At 44.3% G+C, this 18,183-nt stretch overlaps 1 pseudogene; it reads left to right on the top strand.

Moving 5' to 3' along the window:
* Positions 1 to 15,141: 15,141 nt before the first annotated feature.
* LOC136462850 (desmethyl-deoxy-podophyllotoxin synthase-like) lies at positions 15,142 to 17,817 on the top strand (annotated as a pseudogene).
* Positions 17,818 to 18,183: the final 366 nt, after the last annotated feature.

Raw genomic sequence — 18,183 nt, 5'->3', positions numbered from 1 at the left:
AACATGGCACGGTAGCCTGTAGTGCAGAGGCGGGCGGTCTTCGGGTTACAAGGCATCTGTAGATTTAGAGTAAGATAGAATTAGAATCAACAATTTTATATAATAGATTAAGGTATGAAAAGCATAAATATTTTAATAAAATAACAAGAATGAGATAGTAAGCATGAAACCAGTGGAGCAAAGATGCTAAAACGACCATCTCTAACTAGGCTTGCGTCCTACAGTCAACACGGCTCTGATACCAATTTGTCACATCCAATTTTAAGGATAAAATTGAATGCATGAAACTCATGTGTGCCTAGGGATCAGTCATACACATAAGTTGACAAATTACAGAAAGTATCATCATGGTCTATCTTACATCACAATTATTACCATAACATAGTCATACACATCACAACGGAAAATAAAATGGTAGCTCTCTCGTGGTAGCTCCAACACAGGGACGGTCAACTGGTTGACCACAAGCCTAAAAGTCCTCTGTAAACTCCTCATACTCATTGACATCTATTACCCATTTAGGATTTTTATCCAAATATTGAAAGTAAACAAGCGTAAGTACTTCCCATACTTAACAAGATAACATGGGGTTATGAAAGCTCAAAAAGGATGACTCTGGTTTACTGCGGTTAGCACTTTTAGTAAGTCAAGATTTTATCATCAACTATTATCAAGTTATGCTTAAGCCCTAATTAAACCCACATGATCAGATATCAGAATCAATTGTATCATATTATCATCGTAGAACATCATAAATAAACAACAACAAATAACCAGTTATTTTGTGAGTTTTCCAGGCTGCTCGTGACCATGAGCACGGCTGTTATAATAGTTTGTAACACTCTACAGAGGTTGTGCACATTCACCATGAGTCATGATTCCCATATGCCCAGGTTAATTACTCCCATATCACTACCAAGGTGAGCGGGCTGGGTACACTATGAAGCCATTTCATAGGTTTCGCTAACAAGTTAGGGCCGCTAGGTTTCCTCAGCAGGTAGATGTAGGAACCCCCTTTCCTATAGCATAAATCCTTCACGGCTATACACATAAGAACAGGGGCAGTCCTATACCCAACATGGCAAGCCCCTTTTGCACCATAAAGGTAACCTCTAACAAGCTAGAAAAGGTCCTATTACTGAGCTAAAGCCAGAGCCATGTGACCCTCATGGTTGCACTGTTAGTCCTAGCTTTTGCCAACAGATAAGTCCTTATGGAGGGTCGAGAGCATCATGATCAAAAGTCATTTGCTCCTTCACCCTATAATTCAGTTGTTTAAAAGCAACTTTTACCTTTTCTTTCCAAAGAATCATTGTTCAATATGTAGATCATGTATAGTTACATTGAGCGCTAGCAACTACCCATATGCATATAACCCGTAGGAGACAAGGAAAACAGGATATTCAACCACTAGGATATCCTTACGGGTATCAAAATTAGACATATGCAAATGAGTAATTAATAAATGATGAATAGGACATCAAGGTAGATCCCATGCTATACTTGCCTTGATTAACAAACTCTGATTGGTCCTGCTAGTCCTTAAAGAACTCTTGGTCTCCAACGTTCTCCTCACCATCTGAACTCGACCAACAAAGCAACATACAAGCATTCCAAAGGCATTCATGCAAAGCAAACAAACCTATAGTTAGAACAGTACACCAGCAGTATAGAAAACAAGATAAAATGTTTATGAAAAGATTCTATGTCTCGCTATGATCACGTCAACTCGGAGATCACAAAAAACGGAGCTAAAACACGAAAGTTATAAATTAAACGGGGTTTCCTATAGGAATTTATTTAATTAAATCTAACCTCAAAATTTAAATGTTGCAAACATGTTTGACAGTGGTATTAACATGTAGAGAACTTTATTACGAATCTAACATAATTTGAACGGGTCGATTCAGAGCTAAAAAGACGATTTTATAAGCAAAATAATGCAGTGGCATTTCTGTAAATAGAATAAACTATTTTTGAATTTAAATAAATCAAATCTAGGATATTTAAACCGGCCAAGGACTGCGGGTTCAATTAGGCAAAACTTGGGGTCCCTTTAGCAAAAAGACCCGCGAAGGGGTTTCGACCATCCTGGGCCATTGGATCATGGATGGAGGGCTTAGATTATAGTTGACGGGGAGAGAGAGAAGGCCGGCGGCCGGAACAGGGCTCCGGCAGGTGGGGCACCATGGCCGGCGGCAAGAAACTCATCAACGCACGTGGTTCAGGGTCTACGGGCCATGGTTCGACGAACCGAGGGCACCGGGGGAGAAGGAGGTGAAAGCGACCTCACCCAGGCCAAGAATGCGGCCGGAGGACATGGTCGGCGGGGTGGTCGCCATGGCTAGCGACGCGAAGGTCCTTGGTGTACGTGGATTGGGCCCTAGAGGCCATGAAACATGAAATTAAAGGCACGGGGAGAAGGAGGGGAGCAAGGGGGTCCACCACGGATGAAAACGAAGACGAAGGTGGCTCGGGGACGGCAGTTTTGGAGCTCGGTGGATCCCGATGCTTCTCTGTGCGGCAGTTGCGGCTTCCGTGCGCTCGGGCGAGTGCGAGAGTGGAGCAGGGGAGGCAGCAGGTGAGGCGGCGACGGGGTCTGAGCTCCCCTTTATAGAGACTGGGGCGCAGGGGGAGGCGCTCCCATGACACGAGGTGGGCGCGGGCGGTGGTTGCGCCATGACCGCGCGAGATGTGGGAGGTGGGTGACGGCGCTGATGGGTGGACCCGACGGTCAGCGACAGAGAGGAGTGAGAGGCGTGGCAACGGTTGCCAGCCTAGGTTGGGCCGGCCCAGGAAGAGAAAAGGAGAGAAGGGGAAGGAAGGGAGGCGAGCGGGCCGGCGGGGGAAATGGGCCAGCAGGCCTAAAATGAGGAAGGGAGGGGGAGGGAAAGAATCTCCTTTTCTTTTTTTCCAAATCAATTTCCAAATTCATTTCCTTTAAATCCTTTTGAATTTAAATCAAAACCACTCAACATATTAAATAAAATGCTACAGCATGAGTGCATCAACATGTATATATCCTTATGATTGATTTTAGTTTTACAAAAATTATTATTTTCCTATATTTGAATGCACACATAATAACATAAATAAATCAAATTTAACTATTTTAAAAGAATGCAAATTTTACAGTGTTACACTCTCTTGTCCTTATCTAAATCAAACTTATAAAAGAAAGATAGATCCTTAGTTTGTTTCTTTCTGAAATAATCTAGTACTTGTGTCATATCTGATCCTTTAACTTCTCTGTTAAGCTTTATCCTATAGTTACTGATATCGTTATTTTTCATCGGTAGAGCTGTAAGCCCCCCTCTCAGATACGATAGAATAGAAACCATCTTCCTAGTCTGGATATTATTATCGTTCAAAGTCTTGATAAGTCCTTTTTCCATTTCTGTCATATACTTGTGACCAAAAAATAGTGATCCCTGTCTCCAGGGCATAGCTCATGATTATGCTCCAAATCAAGAGTTTTAATCTTCCATACACCTCCTTCTTCTTTCACCATCATAACACAAGGATAATCTAACTTCTGCTGAACATTTGTTTTCCTTCTCCTTACCGAGTTTTTTCCAACATCCTTGTCTACTTCAGCTTCTTCTTGCTCTAAAGACTTTGGTTCCTTTTCTTTTCCTTGACGATTGCATGTCAATGTCACTTTGACTACCTCATTATTTCTTTTCTTACTTTGAGTTCTTGTTGTATGTGTTATGGCAACTTGAAATCCAACTAGGAACGCATAGAAGTTAAAGAAATGATGAGCATCATCCCTAGTCTTAAATTCCATCGATAGTTGTGGGGTGTACTTGCTGTTGATTGGTGCATTGTTGCCTTCAGATGCTGCAACCTGCTCATTTTTTATGAATTGTTCAATCTCTTCCTGATGAGGACATGACATCCATGCATATGACCATGTTTGGCACATGGTATGGAGGGGTAGGAGGCCAGCAAGGGTGTCCAAGTCAAGAAGGAGGTCTGAGGCTAATTCGGTTCGAGTCCCCGAGGTGGAGGCCCAAAGCAACTCAAGTTCGAGTCTGTCTCGGGTTCCAGGACTAGTCTGCCTTAAATTGGTCACCCAGGACGCATCTGGACTCCGTTTTTGATGATCCACATATGGATGGAAAGCTAATTGGATAAGAAAGCCAACCCAATTGGTTTCACGTCAAAAGACCTTTGGAATCAACGGGAATCGTCGAAACAAGTCAGCATCTAGAATCTGCTAGGGTGCTGCGACACCGTCTTTTGGTCCGTTGGACCGTGTATCGTGTTTGGGCCCATTAGGGGCGTGTTCAGGGGGGTGACGCCCAAGACTCTATAAATAGCAGCCGTCACTCTCCTTAGGGTTTGGGTTTTGTTTAGTTCTTGATTTCCTCGTGAAACAGACGTCGTTTTGCTGCAACTGTCGCCGCCAAGGCCGCTTGCTGTGAACCAGGGCCCCAGTTCTTGATCTTGTTCGCCTGTGGCGATTAGTCCTTTTGAATAAAGACTTGAACTCTTTCTCATTATCATAAGCCTCATATTTATTTGCAATTTCAGATTGCGTTTATCTCGTTCTTGCTTGTGTTCTCGATTCGCTTGCAGGAAAGCCTTCTCGACGAGGTCAATCGCGTTCGCGTGGTTGATAACCAACAGAGCAGTGGTGTGACGGTTGTGGGGGTCCAAATTAGTCTTGGTTCGAAGCCTAGATTGTGAACGTCGAGTCTCCACCAATCGACGCTATCATACCTTTTGGAAGATCGGGCCTAGTCTACATCACTTCCTCCATCAGTTCCTGGCTACCATTTACATGCTCATTATCATCTGTTATAGTTGATGTAATATCTGAACTTGTTGGTTCTATTGCTATGATCCTCAAGTCATTTTCCCCCATTCTTGGTTGATCATCTTGATTTTCATGCTGCACCTGTAAATATATTAGCAGCAGTCTTAGTTTCTGAGTAATGTCATTTATAATACAAATAATTTTTTTTAGTGTGGACTGAAATAGTTGAAGAGATCATTTTTATGTACCTCATCAATGTCTATGTTATTGAATACATCAGTTTGCCAATGGTATTGTTGAATTTTAGATCTATCATCATTAGCTATGCTTGTCGTTGCTCCATCATCATCAGCGACGATTGCCATTTCTCCATTCTGTTTTTGCAAAGATAAGTTTTACTTTGATGCCAGTACATATTTGTATTGCTTATAAATATAATCAAATTGGCTCAGCTATTTGTATCTACCTCATATGACAACCTTAACTCTAATATTAACCAGTCAGTTTTTGGTCCAAAGATTCCATCTAGATCTTCAAGGCTCATATTCTATTTTATTTGTTTGATAATGAGAATGGTTACCATTTATAATATAACACAACTAGTTTGACAAGCATATATAATATAGGTTTACCTCATTCTTGTCATTTCCAAGTATCATCTTTGTTAATAAACCTTGCATCTCTTTATGTTACTGCACAGTTTATAATGAAGCATTAAAATTATAGTCCTATTATGCTGAATTTACATTGCACATATGTGTGTAATTTGCATATGTCTAAATTGTAATTTTTGTATACTGGTATTTATAAATTTTACCTGTGTATTCCTGTTATTCTAATTATCCTCCTGAGAGATCATCATCTATTCCAACATAAGTTTAGTGTAGCCTCTCTGCATTGAAATATATTTTAGTCCAAAAACAACCTTTTTATCTTGGCTTTCCTGGAAGTAAGCAATGATTTTGCTCACCTTTTTGTATCTGTAGAAACGGTCAATGAAACAATTTGTGCCTCCAAATACTTGATATGGAGCTGATTGCACTGCCTTCATTGCTTCTGTACCATATGAGTTCATTGATGTTGGATAATCATCAACTCTTCTTGTTGTCACATACATACTATTCTCCTTCATAAAAAAAGCACCTGAGTACTTATTTTGTTTTTTATCAGATCTTCTTAACTTTTCATTGCATCTATGAAATGTGTTTTTACCTCAAGTAATTGATCAAACTGGACTGATGTCTGTATCAAATGCATTAGGGAACCAAATGAATGCTGCAGCATAATATAGAATTCAATAGTTGACATATTTTCATTATTTATGACTACATTTTAAATTAGGAGTTATTTTACCTCATACATGTCCTTGGTGTTGACATCATTGTTGTTGTATCCTTGCACTTTCTTAGAATTCTAAATTAGATATTGTGGCTCTGACATTTGCGCCTGTCTTATACCTCTTCCTTTGTTCTTGTTCTGTTAAAACATCTAAAATTGTGTAAGATGTAATATGCTGCTCATACAATCACCTATAAATAGTTAGAATCAAGGCTGTTGTAATCAAGGTTGGTCAAACATCGGCTAGGGATGTTGTAAGTAGTAAGAATCAGCTATAAATAGAAAGCATAGTTTGCCATATTCAGAGTTCACAGCTGCTTCTTGCAGCTCATTGTAGTGTGTTTGGATTGTTCTCACCCCCTTGGTTGCAACATCTAAAATGCTTGTTTAATTAGTATAATTGCATTAGCAGCAAATACCAGTTGCACTATTTGAAATGTGCAATTTGTTTTTTGGTATTCTGTATTTTTGTTTCCTAAGTTCCTTAATTTGTGAATCTGTAATTCTGATTCCTGAATTTGATTGCAGCAAATACTAGTAGTCTTGGATTACATCTTCATGAGGAGGTCGGTGTGCTTACCTTGGCTATTGAGGTTAGTGGTTCCCCTTCAATCTATTGGTTGTTTGCCCTTTCCTCTGCTCAGCTTGTCCCCACGTAGAGGAGATCTTCATCTTTGATTTGCTGGTTGTTTTCTCCTTTCCTCTGCTCTACGTGGGGGATCTGATCTGATCTGCATGCAGAGCAGCGCTCTGCTTGCCCCCACACAGAGATTTGATCTCTATGCAAGGCAGAGGCCTCCCTCTGTTTGCTCTACTTGTTTCCCAAGTATATCGATTGTTGTTTTTGGACTTATGTGCTGGCACATCTTTAGTGGGCCTCTCTGTCTTCTTAGTTATTGGGCTCTGGGCTGAACTACTCTTTACTTGGACAGAAGACAACCACAAAAAACTTGGACAGAAGACAACAGCAAAAGACAAAAACAATAGAGTCATGGGCCTTGTTTGCCTGATGAAATTTGTGTGTTACATTCTCCTAAAACACATGTTTTTCCTGTGTTTCAATTCGTGTGTTTCTTAGGCATCTAACAACCATGTGCTAGCCAGTTCAAAAACGCATGTTTTTCCTATGCTAGAATCTATGTGTTTTACATGCAGCCAACAACCATGTGTTGTCTTGTGCTAAAACATACGTTTGTAGAGTAGATAGACTCCTTTGGATTAGAAAGCCTGTCATCTTGCTGGGGCATCATGGCAGAATGCAAGCACAACCACATCGCAACCTGCATAGATGCGCGGTTCTTGCCTGCTCGGCCATGCTCTGGTGGTGACATCTGCTAGCTGCTACGACGCCTAGCCTCGTTCACTCATGCATGCTCTAACCACGGCGCTGTGTCTAGCCTAGAATTATTTCGCTTGTCCAACTAGAATTTTGATTGATGACATAGACAACCTTACAGACTACCTAGTAGGACTTAGTCGTATTATATTTGCTGCTGACTATGTCTTCAATCATTGTCGCTCTACAAGTCCTATGGGGTTAATCGACCGGTTCATCTCGTATCATAGCTAGAAAGCTGCATTACGATATATGCAAGCAAATAGCCTCCCGACCAAATAACGTCAAATCAAACTAAAGCGCCTGGCCTAGGTTTCGCTGAACGGCGCCCATGGTCGCCGTTGGCTCATCGTTGTCGTAGGGGATCTCTCTCACCCCTATTGGCCGCACATGTTGCATGGACCATGTTGTGGCGTGGTGCATGCATGTCACCGGTTGCAGCTAGCGTTCTTGCACGTCTATAGCTAACAAGCCCTTCGATGAGTCTATCCGCTTGGCCTATCGGCACATGGATTTGGATTTGGCCGGAACATCACCGGTTGGCCTCACTCGGGGTCATCCACGTGTCGCTAGTGTTAGATTGATCTCTAATCCCAAACTGGGCCCAACGGCCCAGTTGGGCCTTTGATCCACGTCCTGATCGGGGGCGCCTAGCCCACTATGGCTGGAGGGCCCTTGTCACACTGCGCAATAAATAGAGGTGGGAGCCAGTGGCTCAAGTCACGAGGTTTGCCTGAGCTATAGTTCCCCACCGACAAACCCTAACCCGATCAGAGAGGGGCGTAGCCAGTGATAGGAAGCCACCAGCTGCGCCGTCACCGGTCTTCGCCGCCAGTCGCCACCATGCATCACCATCACCATCTTCACCGACCATCGCTGCCCTTGCGCAGACTTCACCGACTCCATGGCGGACGCGAGCAGATTGAAGGCCTATGATGGTCGGTAACCTAGCACTACCCCTCCCTCTAATCTCTGTCTAGTTCATGTACTAGAACATGCTATACATTTACATGATGTACCCAGCTAGATCTATGGCTTTATGATTAGAAAAGAATTTAACAATGGGACCAAAGCCTCGTTTTCTAGGGTTTTTAGATCTAGAATGGGTGAACAATAAGAAACAGAGTAGATCCATTCGGATCTGAGAAAAGAAGAGGGTCACCGAACCCTAACCCTAATCGAGTGAAAGAAAGAATAGAAGGAGGGCTCGGTTTCAAGTCCACTCGAAACTGAACCCTAAACCCAAAATCAATTTGGGAAGAAGAAGAACAGAGCAAAACCCTAACCCTAGATCCCCAATCGGTTGAATCCAAGAAGAACAAATCAGAAGGGGAAGAAGGGGAAGGGGAGGCCTATCTCGACCACTGCTGACACCGCCGTAGTGTGGCTTGCCAGCGCACGGGGAGAAGAAGGCCGAGCCAGGGGCACTGCTCACCGGGCTCTAGCCATGGGGACACCACAGCTAGACCGCCCAATGGCGATGGGCTCACCCGCTTAGGAGCACGCTCACCGGCGATGGGCCGGCAACGGCGCTGAGGCTCTGCTCGCCCTCCGTCATTTGCTCGCTCGGAATCGCCTTGCTGCCGCTGTGCTGAGGAGAGAATGGAGCATGGCAAAGAGAGAGAGAGAGAGAAGAGACCCCAATGATCTAGGGTTTCAAGGTCAGCCGCGGCCGAGGGGTTTTGATCCTGCGACATCGACTCTCGGCCGTCGGATGAAAACGGACGCCTCAGATTGATTGGGCTGCCTTTCGGCCCAGGCGGGCGAGGGAGCGAGGCCGAATTCCTGGCCCAGGGCCAGGTTGTGGCCTGGGCCTAGGGGAGCACGCGGGAGAGCGCACGGGCGGCCATGGGCCGTGGGCCGCTTCTGCTGCTATGGGCCGAAATGGCCACAACATGGAGACACAGAATATTTTTTCGTTTTATTTTTTCCAGAAACTTTTTGATACATATTTGATGAATTTCAATTGAATTTTGATGTCCAACTCTACACAATTTTGATCCAACAACAATTTTGTTTAGGGAAATGTACAGTACTATAAAGTTTCTGGAAAAATAATAATGAGAACATTTATGCTTTCCGCTGCGTATTTAAAGTTGTTATTTTCATTATTAAATTCGAACCAATGAGATAATTTAATTTTGAAAAATGGATATGTTTTTAGTTTATTATAATATTGTTATTATTCTGACCAATGTTGATTAATGGCAATATTATGATGTTTTGTTATGCATTAATTCTATTTCTGCCTAACAGTGATGTAGGATTAGTGTAGAGGATAATTGTATGTTTTAATTTTGACCAACGTTGGAACTAAGGCATACAATTGTTATTATTAAGTTTATGTTCTCACTCTATATGAATTGTGTTTTCAGACGGATACAACTTGATGGGTTGTATCAAAGAGATCCCCACTCTTAAAGGTGACAACTACACGGAGTGGAAGAAAAAGATTGACCTGGCCTTCATCTTGGCTGAGGTGGACTGGGTAGTCACCTCACCATGTCCCACTGAGCCTGTGGCACCAGTGAGGGAGACAAACGAGGCTGATGCCGCTTGGGCAACTAGAGAGAGGGATTTTGCATCCCAAAAGATGTCCTATGACCTTGAGCATAGGAAGTGGGTCACTGCCAACAAGAAATGTATGGCTGTGATAAAGAACATGATTGAGCCTGCAATTGTGGGCTCAATCCCAGAGTATGACACCGTCACCAAGTACCTCGATAGAATAAAGAGTCAGTTCACTGGCTCTTCAAAGACATATGCTACCCAACTGATAAAGCAGCTGGTAACAGAGAGGTACTCTAGAAATGGTAGGCATAAGAGAGCACATACTAAGGATGAGCAATTTAGCATCTAAGCTAAAACCAATGGATCTGGCTCTCAAGGAAGAGTTCCTTATCCATCTGATTTTTGCTTCCTTGCCAAAGGAATTTGACACTTTTGTTGTCAACTACAACATATAGCCTGAGAAGTGGGACTTAGAGAGGCTCATGGCTATGTGTGTGCAAGAGGAGGAAGAATGAAAGCTGTCAATGGTGGCACTATCAATTATGTGAAAGAGAACAAGAAAAAGAATAATAATGCTAACTCCTCCTCAAAGTTAAAGGGAAAGGGTCCCATGCTGCATCAGCCTCAGCAGAACAAGTTCATAGTAGAGAAAGACCAGTATCTCTATTGTAAGAAGACAGGATATTATAAGAAAGATTGTCCCGATTACTTAAAGATGATCATGGCAAAGAAAAGTGAGAACATTATTACGTTCATAAATGAATCCCTATATGTACAGTATTTGAAATCTACTTGGTGGATTGACTCAGGTGCAACTATTCATGTTGCTAATTCCTTACAGGGATTCATTATATGAGGACTACGCAAAGAAGAGAAAGACATGTTAAAGTTGCAAATGGAGTCCGAGCAGATGTCGAAGCCATTGGCGATCTTTCTCTAGAGCTTGCTAATGGATTCACACTTTTACTTAGAGATGTACTTTATGTTCCCTCTTTATAGAGAAACTTGATTAGTGTTTCATGCTTGGACAATGATGGATATGATTGCCATTTTGGAAATGACAAATGTAAGATAACATTTAATAATGCATGTGTTGATCTTGCTATCTTACAAAATGAGCTTTATTTGTTATCACTACGTGATGATGTGAATGTTGTATGCGATGATGGGAACGTTGCGTGCGACAATGAGAATATATCCTTGTCCACGGATGTAAACAGAAAACGAAAGAGAGCTCACGATGCGTTGTCGAAAATATGGCACTGTCGTTTAGGCCATATTTCGAGGGGGAGAATAGAAAGACTAGTTAAGAATGATATTCTTCCTCTATTAGAGTTCTCAGATTTAGAACAATGCAGAGAATGCATTAAAGGAAAGTATGTAAAGAAAATTAAGAAAGATGCCAAACGAAGCACAGGAATTTTACAGATTATTCACACAGACATCTATGGTCTGTTTCCTGTAAAGAGTGTGGATGGTTATGATTCGTTCATAACATTCACAGATGATTACTCCCGTTATGGCTATATTTATTCAATCAAAGAAAGAACAGAAGCATTGGATAAATTTAAGATATTTAAGACAGAAGTTGAAAACCAACACAATTTAAAGATCAAGATAGTCAGGTCCGACCGTGGGGGGAGTACTACGGTCGGCATACCCCATATGGCCAAGTTCCTAGACCTTTTGCAAGGTTCTTACAGGAGAATGGCATAGTAGCCTAGTATTCTACACCGGGCGAACCTCAGTAGAATGGAGTAGCTGAAAGATGCAATCGTACCCTGATGGATATGGTACATAATATGATAAGTTACTCCACCTTACTGTTGAGCCTGTGGATGGAGGCGTTAAAAACCATCATTCATATTCTCAATAGAGTACCAAGTAAGTCGGTGCCCAAAACACCGTATGAGTTATGGACAGGAAGAGTACCCTCACTAAACCACTTACGTGTGTGGAGGAGTCCTGCTGAGGCTAAAGTATTTAACCCAAACATTGGGAAGCTAGATCCCAAAATAGTAAGTTGTTATTTCATTGGCTACCTAGAAAAGTCAAAAGGTTTTCGTTTCTACTGTCCAGACAGGCATACAAAGTTTGTGGAAACGAGACACGCTGTCTTCCTAGAGGATGAAATGATGAGGGGGAGCATGGTAGCTCGAGAAATTGACCTTAACGAGAAGCGGGTGTATGCGCCCACTCCGATGATTCATGAGCCATTTTTCTCACTACCTGATGTCGCTGCACCGACAGTGCAAGATATTGTGGTGCCAGCACCTGTTGTTATTCCGCCAGTGGCAACAAAAAATGTCGATGAGGAACCTATTCTTTAGGATCCTATAGAACCTATTGCCACACATGAGGGGGAGCAACAACAGCCTCAAACAGAAGATGTACCAAATGTGGAGGCTCCTAGAAGGTCTCAAAGAGTTAGAAAATCAGCTATTCCTGCTGACTATGAAGTATACAACACTGAGGAATTTCAAATAGAGGATGATCCCACCTCATTTGAAGAAGCCATGAGAAGTGATCATTCATCAAAGTGACTTGAGGCCATGGAAGATGAAATAAAATCTATGAATGTCAATAAAGTTTGGGACTTAGAAATAATTCCTAAAGGAACCAAAACAATAGGCTGTAAATGAGTCTACAAAACAAAACTTGACTCTCAAGGGAATATAGAGAGATATAGAGCACAACTTGTGGCAAAAGGCTTTACGCAAAGAGAAGGAATCGATTACAATGAGACCTTTTTCTCAAGTCTTATGTAAGGATTTCTTCAGAATCATAATGTCATTAGTGGCACATTACAATTTAGAATTACATCAGATGAATGTAAAGACGACATTTCTCAACGGGGACTTGGAGGAAAATGTTTACATGGCACAACCGAAAGGTTTTATCGTGGAAGAAAAAGAACGAATGGGATGCTGCCTAAAGAAATCCATTTATGGATTAAAACAAGCTTCAAGACAGTGGTACTTGAAGTTTGATCAGACAATAAGGAATTTTCGGTTTAAAGAGAATGTAGAGGACAATTGTGTCTATACAAAGTTTAAGAATGGGAAGTTTATCTTCCTTGTCCTGTATGTGGATGATATCTTACTTGCTAGTAGTGATGTCAGTCTACTGCTGGAGACAAAAAAGTTTTTCTCCTCAAAATTTGATATGAAAGATCTTGGTGAAGCTTCGTTCGTTCTAGGGATCGAGATTCAACGAGATAGAACTAAAGGGGTATTAGGACTGTCACAAAAGGCATACATAGAAAAAATCTTAAAGAAATTCAGTATGCACAAATATAGTCCCTCACCTGCTCCTATAGTCAAGGGGATAGATATGGGGATTTTCAATGCCCCAGGAACCAATATGAGATCGATCAAATGAAAACGGTTCCATATGCTTCAACTGTCGGAAGCTTGCAATATGCTCAAGTATGTGTGTGCCCTGACTTGGCATTTGTTACCAGGTTACTTGGCAGATTCTAAAGCAATCCTGGAACAGAACACTAGAAATTAGTAAAGAAAGTCTTGCATTATTTGCATGGAACGAAAGGCCTCATGATGACGTATAGAAGATCTGATTCACTCCATATAGTGGGATATTCATATTCGGATTATGCGGGACATAATAGAAAATCCACGTCTGGATATGTATTCACTCTCGCAGGGGGAGCTATTTCATGAAAAAACTCAAAGCAAACCGTCACTACATCGTCCACAATGTATGCCGAGTTTATAGCGTGTTATGAGGCAGCGGGGAAGGTGAACTGACTAAAGAAGTTCATACCTGATTTGAAGGTGGTTGACGACATCTATAGACCACTTAAGTTATACTGTGATAATAATCCGACAGTACAGTATGCTCGCAACAATACGTCAAGTGGTGCTGCCAAACACATGACATAAAGTATTATGTTGTGAAAGATAAAGTTCGGGATCATGTCATAAGTCTTGAGCATATAAGTACCGAAAAGATGCTCGCGGATCCACTTACAAAAGACTTACCACCCAACGTGTTTAGAGAACATGTAGCCGGCATGGGTTTAAGGAAAAACCTATAATTCCTGGATAAAAGAAGGCTCAAAAGTTAAGTATTTATTTCAGAACATAGTGGTGTGTTGTAGCTATTAAATCTATCGGCAATTGACCATGATGATGAAACATGTTCTATGCGCTAATCTGTAATGGAATGAACAAAAATAAATGATATGAAATTGAAAGATGGTAGGAGATCAAGGAGGAGATTGTTAGATTGATCTCTAATCCTAATTGAAAGATGGTAGGAGATCAAGGAGGAGATTGTTAGATTGATCTCTAATCCTAAACTGGGCCCAACGGTCCAGTTGGGCCTTTGATCCGCGCCCTGATCGGGGGCGCCCAGCCCACTATGGCTGGAGGGCCCCTGTCACACTGCGCAATAAATAGAGGTGGGGGCCGACGGCTCAAGTCACGAGATTCGCCTGAGCTACAGTTCTCCACCGACAAACCCTAACCCGATCAGAGAGGGGCGCAGCTAGTGACGGAAAGCCACCAGCTACGCCGTCACCGATCTTCACTGCCGGTCGCCACCTCGCATCACCGTCACCATCTTCACCGACCACCGCTGCCCTTGTACAGACTTTACCGACTCCATGGCAGACGCGAGCGGATCGAATGCCTACGATGGTCGGTAACCTAGCACTACCCCTCCCTTTCATCTCTATCTAGTTCATGTACTAGGACAGGCTATATATTTACATGATGTATCTGACTAGATCTATGGCTTTATGATTAGAAAAGAATTTAACAGCAAGGTGATTGTTTGAGCAGAGGCTGGAGCGAAGATGACACCGACTAGCCACGCATTTGGCCACTGATGCGTGGCGACTGGACCACGGCGAAGCATCCGCTGGCACCGTCTCGCAGCTCAATTTGGAGGCGAAACTTGCGTGCCAGTAACGAGCGGCGACCCTGGCAGCTCGACGAGCGACGTGACCATCCATACGCCCGCGGGCTGCAATGCCAAAGCGGCATCCCGTGTGGACGACGGCAATGCCGAGTTGTCCACCACACTTCGCTACCATGGAAATCGGGAAATATTTCACACCGAAAGCTACTCTGTTTTGTACGTACACTCGCAGCACCTGTGTGTGATGCTCCGTTCACGCCTCCTTATGTACCAGCACGTAGCACCTGGCCTGACCACCACCAAACACTCTAGTCGACTGCGCATGGAGCAAGCGTCGCACTACCTCTGCCTCTTCCTGGCTCTGCTCCTACCACTCCTGCTCCTCAGGCTACTCACGGGGCGCCACAGCGGCGTCCGCCTGCCACCGGGGCCATGGCAACTGCCGGTGATCGGCAGCCTACACCACCTCGTGGGCAAGCCGCTGGTGCACCGCGCGTTCGCCGACCTCGCGCGCCGCCTCGACGCGCCTCAGGCTCGGCGAGGTCCCCGTCGTGGTGGCCACGTCCCGGGACGCCGCGCGCGAGGTTCTGCGGACGAACGACGTCACGTTCGCCACGCGGCCATGGAGCCCCACGATCAGGATCATGATGCAGGAAGGGCTGGGCCTGGTGTTCGCGCCCTACGGCGACCTGTGGCGCCAGCTCCGGAAGATCTGCATCCTGGAGCTGCTCAGCGCCCGCCGCGTCCAGTCGTTCCGCCATGTTCGGGAGGACGAGGTGGCGCGCCTCGTCGCCGCGGTCGCCGCCACCCCGCCCGGCGAGCCCGTCAACGTCAGCCGCCGGATCGCCGTGCTCGTCGCTGATTCGGCGGTGCGTGCCATGATCGGGGACAGGTTCAGCAGGCGGGACGAGTTCTTGGTGTCGCTAGAGGAGGGGCTCAAGCTCGTCTCCGGGTTTAACCTAGGTGACCTATTCCCGTCATCGCCGTTTGTGAACTTCCTCAGCGGAACGGCACGGCGAGCGCATGCGAATCACCGGAAGAACTTTGAGCTCATGGAGTGCGCCATCAAGCAACACGAGGAAAGGAGAGCCCTAGTGGCGGCGAACGGCGCCGCTGTCCACGAGGAAGAAGAGGACCTGGTGGACGTGCTCTTGAGGATACAAAAGGAAGGCGGCCTCGACATGCCTCTCACAATGGGAATGATCAAAGCCGTTATCCTTGTATGTGCATACATATAACAAGAGTTATCATGTTTGTTTTCATTTTTTTTAATATGCGTGTTCTTGAAATTTTGCATGTATAGGACTTGTTCAGCGCTGGAAGCGAGACATCAGCAACGACACTGGAGTGGGCCATGGCGGAGCTTATGAGGAACCCCGATGTGATGAAGAAAGCGCAAGCCGAGCTACGTGACAACCTCAATGGTAAGCCGAAAGTGACCGAAGATGACTTGGTACAGATGAAGTACTTGAAGCTCATCATCAAGGAAACATTGAGGCTGCATCCGGCGGCGCCATTGCTTCTCCCAAGGGAGGCAAGGGAGTCATGCAAGATCCTTGGGTTTGATGTGCCAAAGGGCACCACTGTGTTGGTGAACGCGTGGGCAATTGGCAGGGATCCTAAGTATTGGGATGATGCTGAAGAGTTTAAACCAGAGCGATTTGAGTGTGGCACGATCGACTTCAAGGGCACGGACTTTGAGTACATACCATTTGGTGCTGGTAGAAGAATATGCCCGGGAATGGTGTTTGCACAGTCAAATATAGAACTCGCACTAGCAGCCCTGCTCTACCACTTTGACTGGAAGCTCGAAGAGGGGCTGAAGCCAAGTGAGCTGGACATGACTGAGGACATAGGCCTCACTGTTGGAAAGAAGAACGACTTGCTTCTGCATCCCATGGTTCGCGTGCCCCACCAATAATCAACGCAATTATAGTTGCTTCAAGCATTATAGTATTTATTTGCCTATATGATTCATATATGCTATCTGAACTCTACTGATCTGGTGACTGTAGGGAGAAAATTGTGTTGTTGACTCCAATTCAAAGCCATAGGGTGTCTTATTGAGAATAAGTTGTTTTAGGCATGTGAAAATAATAGCGCTTATATTGTTTCCTCAAAAAAAATAGCACTTATATTACAGACAACAAAAATGACCCACGCAATTGAGTGCTAGAAAATATCTATCTATCTATTTATCCTCCCTAATAATAAAGAGGCATGGTCTTCAACTCGCTCAATTCTCTCGTCCCAAATAGGATACGAGTCCAGAGTCCAAAATACGATACAACTCCAAATCAGACTGTCTCAATAAGGCAACAACTCCTCAAATCAAACCAATAAATCCACACTAACAGCGGTGCTGAGCCAGGTCGTCGACAAGGTGGAGGTAGGGGCGCAACAAGGTCGTGGATGGCGGGGTTTGGCGCGTCAGGTCGACGAAGGAAGCAGAGCGGCGGAGTTCGGTCTGCGGCGGCGTTCGGGGCATGCGAGGCTGAGGAAGATGGCGTGGCATCGTGGGCGCACCCGAAGTCATCACGGCCGGTGCTCGGAGTCGTCGGCATCCGCTGAAACGGCGGCATGGAGATCGGCGGTCGGAGCATGGCTGTTCGGCGGTGTCCGCGCGGCGATGTCATGGGGTGCGGACGACGAGACGTCGGCGCGGTCGCGGATCCGGTGGCAGGGCGAGGCGGCGGGGTGGCGAGCTCGCGGCGGAGATGAGCTCCCGGCTTCACGGCGTCGGCGTGGTCCTCCATGGAGAGGAGCAGAGGAAGAGAGAGGAAAGAAACAATATTTTTGAACAGGGCTGACTGGATAGCCCAAACACCTTGGTATCTAGTTATCTATGTGTCACATTGTCATTGATCATTTTGATGTCGATATTTTCGAACCAATATGGACTTACATTCCATCAACGTAAAATATGCTCACATGAGGCGAATGATCAACAGAAACATGGTAGATTGTGTATGGGAATCCCTGGAGTTAGAGCGCGTTACAATATTTGTTTGTTCAGCATATATATTATTACATATGTCCTAGGACACAATTGCGTGGGTTATTTTTTGTGGTTTGTAATTTTTTTTTGTCCTTATGACACATATTTCATTAAGCAGAAGCAGAGCTTAACGGGTTACAACATCCCAAGTAATCCATAGATTACCGTGGAATGACAGAAGCCAACACGACCCAAATAAACCTAATTTAAAATTACATTACATGAAAGTTGAACAACCAATTGGGCAGGTGCCGACGAGTCTAGCAAACCTCCTCGAACATATACTCGAACCCCGCCACGTCGAACTTCATAAGTGCTCGAAGTGCCTCCCTTTTTGCGGAGTCGAGTAGG

Source organism: Miscanthus floridulus, chromosome 7 (genome assembly GCF_019320115.1).
Source record: "Miscanthus floridulus cultivar M001 chromosome 7, ASM1932011v1, whole genome shotgun sequence".
NCBI lineage: Eukaryota > Viridiplantae > Streptophyta > Magnoliopsida > Poales > Poaceae > Miscanthus > Miscanthus floridulus.
The sequence above is the reverse complement of the archived record's forward strand: the minus strand, read 5'-3'. Positions and strand labels throughout refer to the sequence as shown.